Source organism: Garra rufa, chromosome 13 (assembly GCF_049309525.1).
Source record: "Garra rufa chromosome 13, GarRuf1.0, whole genome shotgun sequence".
Classification (NCBI taxonomy): domain Eukaryota; kingdom Metazoa; phylum Chordata; class Actinopteri; order Cypriniformes; family Cyprinidae; genus Garra; species Garra rufa.
In genome coordinates this window covers 43,997,839-44,003,929 of record NC_133373.1, presented here as the reverse complement: position 1 = coordinate 44,003,929, position 6,091 = coordinate 43,997,839, and positions in this window count along the sequence as shown.

Here is a 6,091-nt window from a genome sequence, read left to right as displayed (position 1 = left end):
ATATATATATATATATATATATATATATATATATATATATATATAAATTCATTAATATATGAATTATTTTACATAATTATTGTTATACTCACATTTAGATATATTGTATAGAATATTTTAGATTTATATTTAATAAAATGTAAATGTATAAAATGTATTATGAATATTGCACAAACAATACATATGTATTCAAATTATATATATAAAAATATAAAATTAATGTTTCACTTGTATTTTAATTTTTGTGTATTAGGAATATTAAAAAATACACACAATATTAAATATATATTTGAAATGATAATTATAAGTGCCATAATGAAATTCTTTTAGACAAAAATAAATACAATATAATAAAGCAGCTTGTTTTTAAAATGTGATGTTTTATGTTATATGTATTTTTTATGTATCTCATTCAAACATTAGCCTATTTATAATTTTTTTATTAATATTATTATTTATATATGAATTATATGTGTGTTTGTGTGTTTATAATTCATATAAATTCAAATTAATTAATATATTTAGGTTTACAGTTCAATTAAATAGTTAAATAAATGGAAACCAATATAAATAAAAAGTAGTAGTCCTTTATGAATTTTCATATTAAATGTGGTTTCAAATTCAAATACAGAACAGAACATTCCGAAAAAAGCCTTTCAAACATTAATGTCTGTATGTGATACAGTATGGCTATATAGGGCTTTGTGGGATGTCCTGCAACTTTTACAAAAGAGATAAAAAAAAAGGAAAAACCTGTTTTCTTCAGCAAGAAAGACGACTCATGCGAAACCACCCTTGCAGCTCTTTTGTTGCTTATTCAAATGACCTCTAGATGGCAAAAGAAGAGCATCAAATGATAAGTTAAACCCACTGCTTACGTCATTCATCTTTCAGAAAAACCAGAACTCCTTGTAACCCAATAGCTTCACTATTTCGACTTCAATAACTCTGGGTGTTACTATACGTACAGATGTGATTTAATCACACTTTCACCCAGAAAGAAGCCAACAGGTTTTAACACCAATCCAAAGAAAACCATTCATAGTGATAACAGTTAAATACTCAATGCTGTTGAACGACTTGAAGTACATATTACTTAGAGATTAATTTCGCTGCTACTTTAGATGCTAAAATGTTTGATTAAAATCCCATAGACTTCCATTGAAAATTCTGACTGACTCCCCCTATTGGCTATCTATATAAAGTCTACATAAAGTCCACTTTCTCTCAAGTTACTTCTGCAGATCTGTTTAGTGTTTTGCATGAGAAAAATACATTCAAATGCATTGCATTGCACAAGGAATTTCACACTTGCAATGTTCCACTCAAAGTTCTGGATAATTCATGTGAACTGTTTACGCCAATTAAACCAATAAACTGAGGTCTTCCTGATGTTTTTTTTAATTATAGGGTGGAACTGCAGTTTGTAAAAACACTTATCAATTTAATAACACAGAATTCCCAGGATCTGCACGGCCTTTAAACAAAGTTCATGCTTTTATGGTTTACCAGGCCTCAGTTTAATTTGCTTGCGAGGGTTTAGCGCAGGTCAACAGTGATATAAGCGCCGTCTCTGGAGACATGTGATAATAATGGAACCGTCTGAGACAGGCACATGCTTGCTTTTTCCAACAGCGAAAGCATAAACTTCTTCCAGCCGTCAGATTTTATTAGTTTTAAGGGAACTTTGTGAGATGTGATCTTTAGCGATGACTTTGGTGGTTCTTCTTTTAAATAGTTTACAAAGGGTCAGAATGACATGAAACCCTTTCGGAGGAAATTTGGTTCACTTTGTGCTTGCTTGCTTTCTGGAGGAACAATGCAGAACTAATCAACTGTTAAGCATATTGTGCAATACAGCTATTTGTGACTGAATATTATGCATCTTGCTGCTAAACTAAACGTCCGCTTAGGTAAGTGTTGAAAACATGTGGATTTTATTGGATCATTGACATTTATTTGATCACTTATGAGTGCTGAAATCAACACTGAGCCACTATAACTATGTTGGATGGATTGATGCTGGTTGGATTGTGTTTAAGGCTTAATATCCAAATGCATGTTCTGCCAAAGATTCTTTTTACTACCACAACATGTTTATATGATTTCAGTAAGTCTCAAACGGCAGCTTGGTGCAAGCCTAAATCATGTTTTTTTTTTTCTCAAACTGAGTGTAATCTAATCTCCTTTGTGCTCACCTTTTTTCAGTTTTCTCATTTAGACTGCCTAGTCCATACAGTTAGTTCAATATTTTCTTAATGATTAACATTCTGTTTACAGGAATGTGACACAATGGTCTCCTTGGCTCCAAAAGCGATAATGTAGATGAAAACTAAATGTCTTTCCAAAACAGGGTCTTTTACATTCCACTTCTGCCCCAGGCCTCAGTGTAAATTTATTCACCTTTAGGCCATCCATTATGTAGATGATTTGTAGAAATGCAGCATTGCACTACTTGCTTACCAATGGGTGTAAATGGGTGCCGTCAGAATGAGAGTCCAAACAGCAGTGTTGGGGAAAGTTACTTTTAAAAGTAATGCATTACAATATTGTGTTACTCCCTAAAAAGGTAACTAATTACATTACTTAGTTACTTTTTATGGAAAGTAATGCATTACATTACTTTAGCGTTACTTTTTCACCCTTGTGCATTCAAAAAAAAAAAAAAAGTTACACATAGGTGCAAAATCAACAAAAATGTCCAAAAACTGTCATAAAAATATGATTTATTAATATTTTTTTCCACTTTCACTGATGTCTATTTTTTAACCAGCATCTGTTCTATCCATAGATACCAAACATTCATTAATTTTCAAAATTGTAACCCTTTAAATGCTGGTTTGTTTGCATAATGCCATGTGTTTTTTTATGAAAAAAATTAAAATAGTAGTTAATGTACTAAATCCTAAGCAGATTTTTTTTCTTTGCTTATTCTTTTTGAGGCATTTATATTTATGTTAGATTAAAAAAAATGTAAGTGCCAAATTTGAAAAAATGGCACAATCTAGTAAAAAAATTGTAAAAATGTCAAATGCCTGGGTTAAAAAATTGCAAGTTTTAATGGGTTTCAATGAGGACATTTTTGTCCTTAAAGTCCTGAGTGTGAGTATTTTTTGTACGGAGGGTAAAATTGATTTTTTGAAGGAAATGAGGGTGAAATATTACAATTTCAATAAAAATAAACACTTGAGCCAAAATGTATGCAGTTGGCATTAACACAGGCACACACACTTATAACAAAAAACAAAACTGAAATGGACAAAAATGTCCAAAAGGTCGCACAAGGGTTAAATCTGGGCAGATTTGAAAAAAACAAATGTAATATAAAAAATTTAAAACCTACTTTTTTGGAAAAGTAACTCCGATATTTTCTTGTAAATGAAAAAGTAATGCGTTACTTTACTAGTTACTTGAAAAAGTAATCTGATTACGTAACTTGCGTTACCCCAAAACAGCTGATAAAAACATCACAATAATCCAGATGTGTGTTTGTAAGAAACAAATCCATCATTAGAATGTTTTTAACTTAAACCACAATCCATAATAAGGCTTCCTCCATCTTCGGTTGTCTCTCACATCAAAATCCACGAAAAATGTTTTTTTGTTTAGAGTTGTTTTGAACTGTTTTGGTTTGTAAATAGTGCTTGATCTGTGCAGAGTTCTCTCCTGATTCAAACCAAACCACTTTTTCACTGGAGGAAGCGTTATTATAGATAAACGATATTCATTTTGGCCGGAAGCAACAGTTTGAAGTTAAAAACACCTTAAATATGTCTTAGTGACAGGTTTTGGCTTCACAAGATGTTAATTAATGAACTCAAGTGGATTATTGTGATGTTTTTGTAAAAGAAAGATGTTTTTGACTTTAAACCATTGCTTCTGGTCAAAATATGAGTTCATAATCCACTTTTTCACTGGAGGAAGCGTTATTATAGATAAACGATATGCATTTTTGCCGGAAGCAATGGCTTGAAATTAAAAACATCTTAAATATATCTTAATGACGTGGCTTCACAAGATGTTAATTGATGGACTGAAGTGGTTACTTGTAGATTATTGTGATGTGTTTATGAAAAAAATCCAGCATTAAGATGTTTTTGACTTTAAACCGTCGCTTCTGGTCAAAATACAAGTTCATAATCCATAATAACGCTTCCTCCAGTGAAAAAGTCCATCTTCGGTTGTCTCTCACATCAAAATCCAGCAAAACATATTTGTTTAGAGTTGTTTTGAATCGTTTTGGCTTGTAAACAGTGATTGATCTTTGCAGATCCTCTCCTGATTCAGACTAGACAACTTTTTTTACCTCTTAAGACGTTAATAGATGGACTGAAATGGTTACTTGTGAATTATTGTGATGTTTTTATCAACTGTTTGAACGGCACCCATTCACTGCAGAGGATCCATTGCTAAGCAAGTTGTGTATTTTTCCTAATCCCTATTCCCACGAAGAATATTTGAAAGTACATTTTAAGCACATTTTTATTTTTAGTGAACTATTCCTTCAACATTTCCTTACATTGCTGCCAGCATTTTATAAAAGCATGCAAGATTCATACAAACAAACTTTTGGCTGGACATTGTCAAAGCATGTCAGACTGGAGAATACTGTTCACAGTTCTGTGGGTGGACCTGATTAAAAACATCAATACCAAAACATAAAAATACTATAAAGAACAGATTTGCTTCTTTGCAATGATATTTTTCTTTTGTTTTTACATCCATTATTGGTCTTTTAGAGCTTTTAAATGTTTTACATTTGTACATACAGTGTTTTGATCATACTTCACTAACTTTTTCCAGTTTCTAATTTTTTTTTTTAAAGTGCTAAATACAAGTCATTGACTGTCATTCAAAAAATGTACTGCAATTTTGTCCTGTTTTGAAGATTTATAGACAACACTGGCATTAATTTCATGATTTCAGAGTGATGTGTTCAGAGTTTATTGCTACTAATCATCAATAACAGAAGCTGTAACAGAAAGTACTCACCCTCAGGACATTCAAGATGTAGATGAGTTAATTTCTTCATCAAATTTGGAGAAATGTGTCATTTCCATCACTTGCTCACCAATGGATCCTCTGCAATGAATGGGTGCCGTCAGAATGAGAGTCCAAACAGCTGATAAAAACATCACAATAATCCACAAGTAATCCACACCACTCCAGTCCATCATTTTAAGTCTTAAGAAACCAAAAGCTACACATTTGTAAGAAACAAATCCATCATTAAGTCGTTTTTAATTTCAAACGTCACTTCTGGTCAGACTTTTCAAAAATTTTCCAGTTTCTCATTTGAAAAAAGGGGAAAAAAATAAAAGACGCCAGCACCAAAATATGCCAAATATTAGTCATTCAAAGAATTTATCGCAATTGTGTCCTGTTTTGAGAAGCCAAAAGGAAGTTTATTGCTACTAATCATCAAGCTATAACTAAAAGTTTGTTTCTTCATCTGATTCAGAGAAATGCAACATTTCATCACTTGCACACAGCTTTGGGCTTTTTAAGACGCTAATTGATGGACTGAAGTGGTTACTTGTGGGTTATTGTTGTTTTTATCAGCTGTTTGGACTCTCATTCTGACGGCACCCATTCACTGCAGAGAATCCATTGATTAGCAACTGATGTAATGCTATATTTTTCCAAATCTGTTCCCATGAACAAACAAACAAAATGTAGCATTGCATCACTTGCTCACCAATAGATCCTCTGCAGTGAATGGGTGCCGTCAGAATGAGAGTCCAAACAGCTGATAAAAACATCACAATAATCCACAAGTAATCCATTCCATCATTTAACATCTTGTGAAGCCAAAAGCTGCGTGTTCATAAGAAACAAATCCATCACTACAAAGTTTTTAACTTTAAACCATTGCTACTGGTCAAAATACGAGTCCATAATCCATAATAACACCTCCTCCATTGAAAAAGTCCATCTCTCAAGATGTTAATCGATGAACTGAAGTGGTTACTCGTTGATTATTGTGATGTTTTTATCAGCTGTTTGGACTCTCATTCTGACGGCACCCATTCACTGCAGAGAGATTTTTTAAAATCTGTTCCCATGAAGAAGCAAACATTTTAATCAACAA